The sequence below is a fragment of the Neolamprologus multifasciatus genome, chromosome 15 (assembly GCF_963576455.1).
Source record: "Neolamprologus multifasciatus chromosome 15, fNeoMul1.2, whole genome shotgun sequence".
Classification (NCBI taxonomy): Eukaryota; Metazoa; Chordata; class Actinopteri; order Cichliformes; family Cichlidae; genus Neolamprologus; species Neolamprologus multifasciatus.
Window position 1 is genome coordinate 25183710 of NC_140453.1, and position 15780 is coordinate 25199489.

The 15780-nt window shown below is 40.8% G+C and overlaps 1 protein-coding gene across 1 annotated transcript in view; it reads right to left on the reverse strand.

The window, feature by feature from the left end:
* nmbr (neuromedin B receptor) overlaps window positions 1-15780 on the reverse strand; it is an 89644-nt gene that overhangs the window by 55385 nt on the left and 18479 nt on the right. The gene's annotated exons all lie outside the window — the stretch shown is intronic.

The following is a 15780-nucleotide window of genomic DNA, read 5'->3' on the forward strand; positions in this document are numbered from 1 at the left end:
AACACAGGTGAAGCACTTTGCAGCAGGTCTGAAGAGTACACCCCCAATGGTGTATTGCTTCCCTGTGCAGTAGAAGCAGTTTAGTCCAACCTGTGGCCGTGAGGAGGCAGTCCAACAGTGGATGCGAGGGACTGAAGGATCCAGCCCTGAAATGACTTTGTATTATTCTGCAAAATGAACAGAATACTAAAAAAAAAACTATTTAACTATTTCGATGAAAACACAATTTCAAATTAGACATCAAGGTCCTGCTACTGTGCAAAGACTAAAAATCATTACTGCATTAACCACTGATCACACTTCATATTTTTGCACTGAATGCAAACATAAAACATTTAATAACCACATCATTTTCTTTTGCTGGCACTAGCGGCTCCAGTCTCTTTGTTACTTAATGAGAAACCACATCATCCATCGGGTGGCAGGGGAGGGGACACAATAGTACTTTGTCACACTAATCCCAATTATTCTTTATGTGTATTCGTGGAGCTGAATTTTAAATTCCTCATTAGGCCAAGCAGATCAGTCATTCAGCTGACAGGGACAATTTATACCAGTGACCAACAGCCATGTGTTATTTCTCTCTAGCTGGATGAGGACGGCTGTTAGTTTTGATAGAGTTCTATGAGACTGCTGACTTTAGGTGGGAAAAATACAAATAAGCAAAACACATCTACAGAGAAACAAGAAGTGGAAGAAGTTCCACTTTATATCACCATGTTCTGTGCTTTCTCTGCATCAAAGTTAAACTTTTTTGTTTTTAACATGTGTTGATGATGCTATTTTGATAGCCCTTCTTGAAACACAGGTTTGCATTAACTTTGCCACACTGAGTTGGTTTTAATTTTCATCATTATCTGAAATCGGTGGTGTACCCCAAGGTTCAATTTTAGGTATTATTTTGATTTCTCTTGACACTAGTTGTCTTTGGAAATTGATCAAACATCCCATCGCATTCCCTGCTATGCAGAGGACAAAGCCATCCTTTTGTTTTAGCTTGTCCCTGGATTATGACCTGCTGAAATAGTGGGGGGGAAAAAATTGTGAAATGCTGTCTGAGGCTACAATTTAGAGGTTATATCAGATGTCACTTTGATCTGTCCCATTAAGACCACCCTTGTCCACTAGTTTGACAGCATAAAGTTAAATTACAATTTTTTTAATAGTTTCATTTGACCTGAAAGGAGCTGCTCTGTCTTCCTTCCTCCAATTAAAAAACATTAACGATAAGTTGCTTTAACCCACCAAAGTGAAAAGAGTCAGCTTTTATTTTCTTGAGGTTACAATACTGCAGTTCATGCCACACATTTCCTGTAGGTTTTTAGAAACAATTTTCAGATTTTACTGATAACTTCTAAAGCATGTCTGAGTCCTGCCTAAAACTATAGAGCTAAAATATTGAACCTGTGAACCAGTTTGCCTCACATCAGTCTGGAATATTAGCAAGGTTGGTTAGCAATATCTATCAACTGAACACTTGCATCATACAGACAGACGCTGGCACATTAATGCTACGTAACAGAAATAACATCCAGAAAATTCACTCATTAAAACTCCAGCAAGCAGTATTTGCCAGACAAACAGTATTAACACAGTACAGTGACTTCAATTAGCTAAATGAAAGGCTAGCAGATAGCAAGCAGCTACAGCCGCACCTGTTAGCTCAAACTTTACACCTTAGCAAAAGTAAAATAAGAGATTTTTGTCATGATACGCTGTGTAGCAGACAGGAAAGGATAGCTTAATTGCTAGAACTCACAAAAAATACAAAGCAAAACTGAGCCAGACATGCATCTTTTGAGCCAAAAGAAACACCCCCAGAGGTGTAGAAAAACAAAAACCTTTGGAAAACTGAGGCCTTAAATAGACACATGAGGTAGTTAGAAAGAGAGGACACAGTGGGGAAAATGAGACACAGCTGAACAGAATCTAACTAATAAGACAAGGGGACAAAATAAAACAGAAAGTAACAAAACCTGAAAACAACTACACCCGGGAAAACTTCCATGGACACGGAAAACAAGGGGAAAGCCAAGAAAAACAACAAGACACTACACCAAATAACCCAAGGCAGAATACTAAGTGAAAACAGACATGAACTGAAACTCGAGGACTAAATCATAACCAAGAACCTAGACCTAGGACCCACATAACCAAAAAGATAACTGAGGACAGAGAACAGCAAACTAGAAAAACTGGATCAACAACCCAGGAACCATGACATTTACGAAATAACAGTTTTTATATCAAGATGTAAACATATTTATTTCAGCTGTAATACTTGGGAGCCTATCCAGACTGACTCACTTTTGGAGGCAGCAAGTGTTCGTCAATGAACTTCAGTTTTTGGCACTTTTTAGCTTTGTGTTTCAGCCACAGACGTTTATTCTTGGTTATGAAATAAACATACTGACTTGTGACCCTTTTTATGTTCAGTCTGTGGTAATTATTTGGGTGTTCCAGTAAACTGTCACTGTGAAAAGCTAGCATGAGCATAAGGCATGATATTAGTTGGCCATGCTGTGGTTCGTCTAGGGTACCATAACCAAATTTAAAATAAAGATTCAGATTCAGAAAACATCATTTATTCCACAATGGGGAATTCTGTTTGTCAGTCCACCATTATAATGGATAGATAAATGAAATAGATTAAAGATAGATTATAGAACATAATATAGACGTCTAGCATTCAACATTCAGTTTGCCAGTGAGCAGCTTGACGTTGTGGTCTCCGAGCAGAACTCCACACATCAACCTATTCATAACCAGATGAATAAAAACAAAGAGCCTCTCTTGACATTTATCAGCTGAATAGAAGAAAGTATGAAAGAATTTGAGAAGTGCTTTGTTTTTCTAAAGGCTGCATGATAGCACTGACCTGAGGGCAATAAAACAAATTCATGTGAAAGAGCGTGCTCAGATCGATGAATGAAACCTTTTACTTTCTCCCAAATGGAGCTCAGATCTTTGAGTTTCACAATGCTATTGAGACTGTCCCTGTCTTTCACAGAAAGCCCACTGAACCAGCACATGAAAGAAAATGTTAAAAGACTTTCTGTAAAATAATAAAGAAATGACACAAGATATTTTTAGAAATGGTAAGAAATAGTGTGCAACAAGTAAATTCTTTGTTTTCCTAGTTTAATCACCGACTTTGTCTGCATCGGATTTACGCTGATATTTATTTCCGAGTATCCGCAATTTAGACTTTTCCGCGGTGTATGGTTCCAGCTTTTGACGTTCTGCTGTCATTCTGGAAATCATCGATTATTTTCTTAGTGTTAATCACATTAAGGTCAACAAAGTTTTCATTACGCCACCTGAGCAGTGCAGGCTTAGCATCACTATGACCTCACAGTGAACCCTGAAGAGGAGGCTGCATGGCCATCAGAAAATGGCAAAGAAGTTTGTAGCTGCCTGTGTAGATCAGGGGTAGGGACCTCCAGGCCTCAAGAGCCAGTGTCCTGCAGATTTTTAAACAACAACCTGGGTCAACACTCCTGAATCAAAATATTAGTCCATTACCAGGCCTCTGGAGAACTTCAAGGCATGCTGAGGAGGTCATTTAGCCATTTAAATCAGCTGTGTTGGATCAAGAACACATCTAAAATCTGCAGGACACCGGCCTTTGAGGCCTGGAGATCCCCACCCCTGGTGTAGATGATAGAAGCAGAGGAGAAGGAACACAGGCTTGTGGAGAGCCACAGACAACCAGTTACAGAAACCTGCTGAATGCTATCAGTTAAAAAGTGTAATATATTCTGATCCACAGGGGCTTCATCTGCAAATCAAAATGCTCATGTGAGATTTTGGTTTTCCAAGATGCTTATGTGCTCTGTCTAGAATGACAAACAAACTGCAGTGGATCTAATCTGACATCAATCATGAACAGCCTCATCTTTTATGATTATGACTCATTCGAGGTGTGAGAGGCTCCCTCAGCCTGGAAACATTATTTAAAAAGTTAGATCTTTTTAAAAATGAGGAAAAAAGGAATTAAATGTGTTTGTACAAAATCATCTCTACAAAGATGCTGCAATAAGTCTCTCTCCTGCTGTTGCTTGTGTTAAACTGTTAGAATGTTAATAAAAAGCAGACTGTTTCCAGAGCTGGCCCATCCAGCATGTCACAGATTTGCGTTGTGACTCGGTACAATTTCATATTCAGGACTCAAACCTGGTCTCTCTACCCTGCTGTACATTCAGTGACTGACAGACGGGCTCAGGGGGATTTTGGACTGGTCTGCACAAAGATTCATTCATGGACCTCACACTCACCCATAAATCTTACATCATATCACTGTAGCACACTTTATGTTTTATTAATGCAATCATTTATTTATTATTTATGTCATATAGGACCTCAGAGTTTAAAGCCGTGTCCCCTGGCTGAATAAGCTGGATGGAAAAATGGATATAAAGTACAAGATGATGCAGATGTATTTAGGATGGTTAAAATGGGGGTGCACAGATGTAACCCAAACAGAAAACATAGTGAGAAGAAGTGAGAGAATCATCTTCTGCTCTCAGGGTAGATCGTGACACAAGTTGCCCTTTTTTGAAAGTCTTAATTTGGGTGTCCAGGTACAACATTTTTGGGCCATATACGCAGATGCCGAGGTAAAGAGGTAAATAGTTGCAAATGCAGCATGTGCTCTGTTAGGATGTGAAATCGAATCTAAAATCTTTATTTCTTGTTTCAGGGCAAGTTTGACATCCAACATGAAATCACAAAGTATTCAGTGCCAGAAATCAGCGTGAGACCCATCTGGAAGCTGTCAGATCGTCAATGTGAGATCAGCCAAAATTAAATCATGTTTGGTTTTTGATTTCCGTTCTGAAGTCTCCTCCCACTCGTTTTTAAGTCTTCATGTGTGACAGTCTTTGTATTTTGTTCCTTATTCTGCTTTTCAGGATTAGCTTCCATTTAGGTTTTTCAATTTCTGTTTTCAAGAGTAAGACCTCATGTTTCTTGAATATTACAATTTTATTATTTGAGTAATGCTGGCTCTATAGCGACAGTTCTTTGTCCTCGGTTGTTATTCCAGCGTTCCCGTGGCTCTCTGTGTATTGTGTCTGAGTTTTCTTGTCCTTGTTAAGTTTGGTCCTCTTAATTTCCTGTTCTTACTTACTTTTACTTGTTGTCAATTTCTCCCGTGCCCTGTCTTGATTTTTTCCTTTCTATCTATTTATTTCCTTGATTGTGTTCAGTTGCGCCTTGTTTCTCTGCTGTCTCTTCTTGTTCTTTGTCAGAGCATCTGTTTACCTGCCTTCATCTGCGGCCTGGCTAGTCACTGAAATTCTTTTCCTTGTTGCTTGACTTTCCATCAGCTTAATAAAAGGTCCATTTTTTGTTACTTTCTGCCTGACTTTTAGAGTCCTGAGTTTGGGCCCTGAAACCTGCAATTCACAACATCATCCCAGCAGGACAGATGCTTTTCTAAAGTCTGGCTTTTATCCAGTGACTGAACAACAGAAGCTGTCATCACAGGTCACCTGCAGCAAAGTTCAACTCAGCTAAAGATGATTCTCAGAGTTTCTGCTGGTGTTCTTTTTCAGTTTCATGCAGAGGAGAATATGATAGTTTCACCTGAGTCTCACAAGGATACTGTGACTCAAAGAGATGTGAAGATCTATGGATATATCCATGCTGATGCAAAAAGATAATTACCAGACAGAAGAGTGGCTTCATTATCAGTGCTCAGTTTTAACATAGTTTATTTGTTTCATTTCCTCTCTTTATTAACACATCCCACCAAAACTGCTGTGCTTCTGCAGATTTAGTTTGTATATTTAGTGGCTGGACTACATATTTTTCTAGGCTATCCTCTGACAGGGGTCATCGTCCATAAAACCAATAAAACAGAGCTTTTAGTGGTAAATCATCTTTTCCTAAACCTTTAAAGAAGGATTGACTGTCGCATGCTCAGTCATTCAAGTAAAGAAATGCCATCAACGTCTAAAATGTCCGAGAACAAGACACCAATAAAGCAACTGTAGTGAGAACTGTGTTTGTTAACTTACTGAAACTTTTTGGAATAAACTTTATGAAAAATCTCCAGACAGCAGTTATGTGTCCCCTCAACCACAGATCAAAACATGTAATTTCCAGAAAAACAGGTTGTGTAATATGAGTCAACTCCACTGCAGAGTACAATATCAACAATGTCTGATTTAATTTCTGCTTTAGAAGATAAAAACAAAACTTAGTGGGAACCTTCAGCATTTATTTCAGTTGTTTATACAGAACAAGCCTGAAGAGACTTTCACACTACCAGCGACCTTCTGCTTCTGAGACCCTTCATTCATCACACCTGCTGGATTCATACCTGCTTCATGTTATTCTAAACTTTAATCTATTCACAGAGATTGACACAATGCTTCACATTCATTTACGTCAGGAAGCTGTTGTTGCTAAGAGCAGTGTGGTGGTGCAGTTTCAAGTTAAGAAATGACTTGAGAGGCGCTCAGTGCATCACACTGTGAAGCCAACAGATTTTCAACAAGTCTGTCCAGCAGCCTGATTTTCTCTTGCTGGCTGACTGTTACTTGGCTCATTTCTACCTTCCCTCCACAGATGGATTCTGTAATCAGCTAAACATCTCCACGGTTGTGTGTGGATACTGTATTTTAGCATACTCACAACTAACAGAGGAGATGGCACATACGAAGCAAAATGTTGACAAGTTAATCTTGTCAAGTTTTTATTTGTTGCCGCTACATAGGCTGAACATCTCATTGCACCTCCTAGGCCAGACTGGACTTGGAGGGAGAAAAAATCTTTGGAGAGATGAAACCAAGATGAACTCATACCAGAAAGATGGGCAAAGAAAGTATGGAGAAGGAGAGAAGAATGTCACATCATCTGTCAAAGTCTCCTCCCACTCGTTTTCAAGTCTTCATGTGTGACAGCCTTACATGCCAGAGTGTGTAAGGCTGTCACCGGAGCCAGTGGAGTCCAGTCATTAGTACCAATGTGACTGCTGATAGAAGCAAGGAAAGGTTATATTTAAGATATCTGGCCAATCAAAATCATCTGACTTTGGACTGCAGCGTTTTAGATAAGAGTAGTCATGTGACCTTTTTTTCCTATTTTATAAAGCTGCTTGTCACCAAACGTCATTAACCAGAGAAAGCACTCCAGTTCTAGAGTTTTACCTTTTCCCCTATCACTCATACAGTTAAGTCTTTTTTTCAGAACAGATTCAGTAACATTAAATAAACCTGTATGAATATACGAAAGGAAAAATGTAGGAAATAAACACTGACAAGCTCTCAAGAATATTTTAAGAATAGACTAATATATATATTTAAAATATTCTCTTAGAAATTAGGTAAATTTAGAAGAGAACCTAAAAATTATTTAAATTACCGGTAAATTCAGAATAAAATATGTTAATAATTTTTAAAGTCAGTTAAAAACCAAAATGTTGTACTTCTAGTTCAGCTTCTGAACAGATGGCTCCACACTTTCTTCAAGCACTTTGTTATGATGGAGAATTCAAAGCTTGGTCCCTCAGGGAGCAAAGCAACCTGAAACCAGAACATTTCCACCACTGCAGATGCTACGAGGTTCTTGCATGAATAGATTTTCTGCTGTGGGGCTGCAAAACAACTGCACGAGGGAGAAGTTTTCTGACAGAAAAAACACAAAATATCCGCTAACAGCTTGAAAAGACTGTGAATGGTGGCCTGTCTTTGAGTTAGCCCTTTGACCGACTGATGACCTGTCCAGGGTGTAACCCGCCTCTTGCCCTATGGCAGCTGGGGTTGTATCCAACCCTTCCACGACCCTGAATGAGACAAGTGGAAGAAAAGGAAGTCAACAACTTCTAAAGGTAACGATGGATAACTAACTGTTGGTCTCACTTGGGCCCAAAGCCCTGAAAGTGCTTTGTTTGACATCCATCTACTGAATACATACGCTTCACTACTGTTTCTCCCATTGTGGGATGAGCTGCGTCTGTACTTTCCCAACGTCTTTTTCCCTCTGGATGCATGCTGTGACATCACATGCCTGTGATTAGAATTGCAATTCTGAAGCTGGAGTTAAAGTAAAAAGGGGTCAGCTGCCAAACATGTCTACTATAACTGTGACCAAACACATGATTCATCTGTCCAGAGGTCATTATTCACAATCAAGATTATGGGCATGCAAGACTGGAAAATTATACATAATCACAAAATTACATGTAATTGACATAATGACATAATGCTATATATGACATGATTTCAGATTTTGCTTAGGTTAATATGGGTGATAATCATGCTGAAACAATGACGACTACTCCTTTCATCTGTGGCAGTTGTGTCACAAACATTGGTAAATGGTAAATGGCCTGTATTTGTATAGCGCTTTTACTAGTCCCCACTAGCGAACGAAGACGTGTTCGCTCGCTCTGCGGTAGAGTATCACTTCCTGTTCCTGCTCAAACACAGTGGTGTTTCTGAGTAGCTTATTTGCTTAGCAATTTAATTAACAACTTTTAAATACATTCTTTTTTCAGCGTATAATCTTCACTTGCTTCATCCGAAGCACACTTTCTGTGTACTCACTACCTAATTTATAGCCAAAGTATTCACTCACTGCCTCTGTACTGTTTCGCTAGCTTAGCTTAGCTCGTAGCCGACTCGTTAGCACCATGGCTACTTCACCTGTCCCTCCTGCACTTTCTTGCTCATTGTGTCAGATGTTTAGTTACTCCTCGGCCTCCTTTAGCAGTAATGATATCTGTAACAAATGTAGCATATTTGCAGCTCTGGAGGCCAGGATTACCGAATTAGAGACTCGGCTTCGCACCCTTCATTCACCCGTAGCTAGCCAGGCCCCTGTAGCTGGTGCAGCCAAAGATAGCATAGCTGTTCGCTGGCAGATCCCAAGCAGCTGGGGAAAGAGGGCGGCTGGGTGACGGTGAGGAGGAAGCATAGTCCTAAACAGAAGCCCCAGGTACACCACCAACCCGTTCATGTGTCTAATCGTTTTTCCCCACTCGGCGACACACCCGCCGGGGGTCAAACTCTGGTAATTGGTGATTCTGTTCTCAGACATGTGAAGCTAGAGACACCGGCAACCATAGTCAATTGTCTTCCAGGGGCCAGAGCAGGCGACATTGAAGGAAATTTAAAACTGCTGGCTAAGGGTAAACGTAAATTCAATAAAATCATAATTCACGTCGGCAGTAATGACACCCGGTTACGCCAATCGGAGGTCACTAATTGAATCGGTGTGCAACTTTGCCAAAACAATGTCGGACTCTGTAGTTTTCTCTGGTCCCCTCCCCAATCAGACCAGGAGTGACATGTTTAGCCGCATGTTCTCCTTAAATTGCTGGCTGTCTGAGTGGTGTCCCAGAAACGACGTGGGCTTCATAGATAATTGGCAAACCTTCTGGAGGAAACCTGGTCTTGTTAGGAGAGACGGCATCCATCCCACTTTGGATGGAGCAGCTCTCATTTCTAGAAATATGGACAAATTTATTAAACCCCCCAAAATATGACTATCCAGAGTTGGGACCAGGAAGCAGAGTTGCAGTCTTACACGCCTCTCTGCAGCTTCTCTCCTCCTGCTACCCCCCCAAAAACCCATCTCCATAGAGACTGTGTCAGCTTCCAAAAAGACAAAAAACAAACTAAAAACCAGCAACAAACAACTTAAACATAAACAATTACAAAGAAAGAACAATACAGTATCCACATCTGAACCAAAGAGTAAAACAGTGAAATGTGGATTATTAAATATTAGGTCTCTCTCCTCCAAGTCTCTGTTAGTACATGACTTAATAATTGATCAACAAATTGATTTACTCTGCCTTACAGAAACCTGGTTGCAGCAGGATGATTATGTTAGTTTAAATGAATCAACACCCCCGAGTCATTCTAACTACCAGAAATCTCGAAGCACAGGCCGAGGGGGCGGTGTGGCAGCAATGTTTCACACCAGTCTATTAATTAATGAAAGACCAAGACAGACTTTTAATTCATTTGAAAGCCTGATGCTTAACATTGTCCACCCCAGCTGTAAAACTCAGAAACCAGTCTTACTTGTTATCATCTATCGTCCACCTGGGCCTTACACAGAGTTTCTGTCTGATTTCTCAGACTTTATATCTAATTTAGTTCTGAGCTCAGATAAAATAATTATTGTGGGTGATTTTAACATCCATGTAGATGCTAAAAATGACAGCCTCAACATGGCATTTAATCTGTTATTAGACTCAATTGGTTTCTCTCAAAATGTAAAAGAACCCACCCACCACTTTAATCACACTCTAGATCTTGTTTTAACATATGGCATAGAAACTGAACATTTAACAGTGTTTCCTGAAACCCTCTCCTGTCTGATCATTTCCTGATAACATTTACATTTACAATAATTGATTACACAGCAGTGGAGAGTAGACTTTATCAAAGTAGATGTCTTTCTGAAAGCGCTGTAACTAAGTTTAAGAATATAATCCACCCACTGTTATCATCGTCAATTCGCTGTACCAACATAGAGCAGAGCAGCTATCTGAACGCTACCCCAACAGTGGTTGATTATCTTGTTAATAATTTCACCTCCTCACTACATACGACTCTGGATACTGTAGCTCCAGTGAAAACTAAGGTCTCTAATCAAAAGTACCTGACTCCGTGGTATAATTCTCAAACACGTAGCCTAAAGCAGATGAGTCGTAATCTGGAGAGGAAATGGCGTGTCACAAATTTAGAGGATCATCATTTAGCCTGGAGAAATAGTTTGTTGCTTTATAAGAAAGCCCTCCGCAAAGCTAGAACACCTTACTATTCGTCACTGATTGAAGAAAATAAGAACAACCCCAGGTTTCTCTTCAGCACTGTAGCCAGGCTGACAAAAAGTCAGAGCTCTTTTGAGCCAACCATCCTTTAACGTTAACTAGTAATGACTTCATGAACTTCTTCACAAATAAAATTTTTATCATTAGAGAAAAAATTACCAATAATCATCCCACAGATGTAATATTATCTACAGCTACTTTTAGTACCATTGATGTTAAGTTAGACTCTTTTTCTCCAATTGATCTTTCTGAGTTAACTTCAATAATTACTTCCTCCAAACCATCAACGTGTCTTCTAGACCCCATTCCTACAAACTGCTCAAAGAAGTCCTGCCATTAATTAATTCTTCGATCTTAAATATGATCAACCTATCTCTAATAATCGGCTATGTACCACAGGCCTTCAAGCTGGCTGTAGTTAAACCTTTACTTAAAAAGCCATCTCTAGACCCAGCAGTCTTAGCTAATTATAGGCCAATCTCCAATCTTCCTTTCATATCAAAAATCCTTGAAAGAGTAGTTGTCAAACAGCTAACAGATCATCTGCAGAGGAATGGTTTATTTGAAGAGTTTCAGTCAGGTTTCAGAGTTCATCACAGCACAGAAACAGCTTTAGTGAAGGTTACAAATGATCTTCTTATGGCCTCTGACAGTGGACTCATCTCTGTGCTTGTCCTGCTAGACCTTAGTGCAGCATTCGATACTAGGGATGGGTACCGGTATCCGGTGCCATCATGGCACCGGTTCTGACATAAACGGTAGTAACCAGACCGAAAAGCAGCGCGCATTTCGGTGCTTTATTTCGGTGCTTTTTTTTCCTGAGCTGTGATACACTTTCTTCTTCCTTACATTTCTATTGGCGGTTGGCAAACAACTGAAAGGTGCATTACCGCCACCAACTGGTATGGAATGATACACTTTAGATTCTAGCCAATCATTTTACGTTTCGAGGATAGTAGGCGGGTCCAGGTACGTACGTTCTTTTAGAGCAGAGCTACAGATTAAAAATGCCCAAGGCAAAGCGGTCAAAAGTCTGGCTGTACTTCACAGCAAAAGATGCAAATTCAGCAGCCTGCAACAAGTGCTTTAAGCTGATACTGTCAAAGGAGGTCACACTTTAAATCCGATGAACCTAGCCCTGCCAGTGTAGCCGAAATGATGATGGCAGCAGCAGCCGTTCTTCTCTGCGTGAGTAGCTTAATGTTGTTCGTGTGTAATTTACGTTGAGTAGGCTAACCGCGTTATTAAATTAATGCATGTAACGTGAACTAGCAAACACCATCATAGCTACATGCGGCTGTCTTCTTGTTTGATGGCAGATACTCCCTTCACCCTGGCCAAAAAGGCTAAAATGACCGAAGAAAAAGTGGAAAACAGCTAAACATGAGAGGTTTTTGGACAAAGTTTGTGTTTTTTCCATTGTTTAAGCACTGCTTCCAGCCCAGAGTGATACCATATATGCCCTATACCTGCAGAAAAGACTAACATTGTTATCTTTTTACAAAAAAACAGCTGAACATGAGAGGTTTTTGGACCAATTTTGTGTTTTCCATTCTTTAAGCACCGGTTTGGCCACCGTTTAAGCACCAGCACCGTTTCAAAAGTACCGGTTTGGCACCGGTATCGGATAAAACCTAAACGATACCCATCCCTATTCGATACTGTTGACCATAATATCCTATTAGAGCGATTAGAACATGCTGTAGGTATTACAGGTACTGTGCTTGCAGTGGTTTGTATCATATCTATCTAATAGACTCCAATTTGTGCATGTAAATGGAGAGTCCTCTTCACACACTGAGGTTAATTATGGAGTTCCACAGGGTTCAGTGCTAGGACCAATTCTGTTTACATTATACATGCTTCCCCTAGGCAGCATCATTAGAAGACATAGCATACATTTTCACTGCTATGCAGATGACACCCAGCTCTATCTGTCCATGAAGCCAGATAACACACACCAATTAGTTAAACTGCAGGAATGTCTTAAAGACATAAAGACCTGGATGGCCGCTAACTTTCTGCTTCTTAATTCAGATAAAACTGACGTCATTTTACTCAGCGCTGAAAAGCTTAGAAATATGGTATCTAACCAGATTCTTACTCTGGATGGCATTACCTTGGCCTCCAGTAACACTGTGAGGAACCTTGGAGTCATTTTTGACCAGGATATGTCCTTCAACGCACATATTAAACAAATATGTAAGACTGCGTTCTTCCATTTGCGCAACATCTCTAAAATTAGAAATATCCTGTCTCAGAGTGACGCTGAAAAACTAGTTCATGCATTTATTACTTCCAGGCTGGACTACTGCAATTCATTATTATCGGGATGTCCAAAAAAACTCACTGAAAAGCCTTCAGCTAATCCAAAATGCTGCAGCAAGAGTACTGACAGGGACTAGAAAGAGAGAGCATGTTTCTCCTGTTTTGGCTTCCCTTCATTGGCTTCCTGTTAAATCCAGAATTGAATTCAAAATCCTGCTCCTCACATACAAGGTCTTAAATAATCAGCCCCCATCTTATCTTAATGACCTTGTAGTACCATATCACCCTATTAGAGCACTTCGCTCTCGCTCTGCAGGCCTACTTGTGGCTTTGTATCTCAAAGCCACAGGACTCCCATTCTACTAGAGTATTTAAAAGTAGAATGGGAGGGAGAGCCTTCAGTTTTCAGGCCCCTCTTCTGTGGAACCAGCTTCCAGTTTGGATTTGGGAAACAGACACTATCTCTACTTTTAAGATTAGGCTTAAAACTTTCCTTTTGCTAAAGCATATAGTTAGGGCTGGACCAGGTGACCCTGAATCCTCCCTTAGTTATGCTGCAATAGACGTAGGCTGCCGGGGGATTCCCATGATGCATTGAGTTTTTCCTTTCCAGTCACCTTTCTCACTCACTATGTATTAATAGACTTCTTTGCATTGAATCATATCTGTTATTAACCTCTGTCTCTCTTCCACAGCATGTCTTTTATCTTGTCTTCCTTCTCTCACCCCAACCGGTCGCAGCAGATGGCCGCCCCTCCCTGAGCCTGGTTCTGCCGGAGTTTTTCCTTCCCACTGTCGCCAAAGTGCTTGCTCATAGGGGGTCATATGATTGTTGGGTTTTTCTCTGTATCTATGAAGCGCCTTGAGGCGACTTTTGTTGTGATTTGGCGCTATATAAATAAAATTGAATTGAATTGAATTAAACTAGGGACCCCAAAGCGCTTTACACACCCAGTCATCCACCCATTCACACACACATTCACACACTGGTGGAGGCAAGCTACAGTTGTAGCCACAGCTGCCCTGGGGCAGACTGACAGAAGCAAGGCTGCCATATCGCGCCATCGGCCCTTCTGGCCAACACCAGTAGGCGGTAGGTGAAGTGTCTTGCCCAAGGACACAACGACTGAGCCGGGGCTCGAACCGGCAACCTTCCGATTGCAAGGCAAACTCCCAACTCTTGAGATTTCAGATTTCGCTTAGGTTAATATGGGTGATAATCATGCTGAAACAATGATGACTACTTTCATCTGTGGCAGTTGTGTCACAAACATTCAACAAAAAAGCAGCTCCTCTGCGATTTGTTTCTCAGAAGCCCCTCAGAAATGTATCTCAAAGCCACAGGACACCAGCACGTTTAATCTTACCTTCCGATTCCTAATTAAAATTCCTAATTAAACAACACTGAGCAATACCAATCTGCGCCCTCTTAAAGTGCAGACATATGATAAATGGCCTGTATTTGTATAGCGCTTTACATATGATAAAACAGCTTTTCTTCAAGTCATGCCCCCCAAAAATAATTGAATCTCTTAACTAAAAGCTTTAAAGGGTCATGAGTAGATTTTAGAGGAAATGTTTGGCTCTGAATATAACCGATACACACAGCTCCAGACTTTGAAGACTTGACACTTTCCCTTAAAGTTCAAGTTTTAAAAATAGATCCTTTCTCAGCAGGATGAGCCCACCTTCTGTCTGCAGCATGATGGACTTAAAATGAACACTTCCATGCCTGAATGACTCTAAAAACACAATTATGGTGGGCTCTGAGCGCCAAGCTTTGACTTTGAAATCATTCTGTTTGTTCTCGCACGACTTCATCTGCTGACCGCCGAGGACCATAAACGTCACCTGAAGCTCTTCTGTGTCTCTGCAGCAGATACACGGTTCTTTCTGCTATTAACAGTTGTTGACATCCATACATGGCCTTTACATGGCCCCTCCCACCAAAACACAAGTTACTACAGCAACTACACCAAAACATCCACAAGTTATGTTTTTTTTTTAAGGCTTTGTTGTGTTATAATTGCATCCCAGAATACCTCCAACACTCTCAGCATGTGAAGGAGGCAATTTCCTGGACTTTGCCGCCCCGCTGATAAAACCACAATGCTGGTCAGTCGTGAGTCATCCTGCGGCTGCATACACTGACCAGCTGCTGTGTGAATTTGTCCTCTCACAACAGTAAATCATCCTTCTGAAGATCCTGAAGATCCTCCATCTTCAGACACATTTACACAACTGGTAATGCTCAGTTTAGTGCGGTGAGTAGCGTGACCTGGCTTCTGTGAGAGCAGTCTGCAGTTCGGGCTTTGCGGTTCGACGTGCTGTGAAGGACCAAAGCTAAAGAAAAGGTGCTTTCACTGACGGCGAAATAAAACTGTCAACAGTTTTACCGTCAACAGAGGAAGACTGAAGACGTGGATTGGAAAATAAATAAATTGTTGTTTTGACTCGGGCAGCCTCAGAGAGAAGGGGGGAAAGTGTAAAGGCCCTTTGAGAGAGGCGAAGAAAGCAACGCCTTAAAAAATAAATCAGTCAAGCCAGCATGGGTCCTCCCCCAGAAATGTCATTATTCAGCAGCGCAGTTGTTGACCAGCTGTGGGTTTTTGGTCCAACACAAGCTGCATGTCCGTGGCAGCTGCTCAGAAGTTCAAAGAGACATCAGACAGAATTAAAACCTCCCGTTCAGCTCCCAATCGATCATCTGTCCTCCA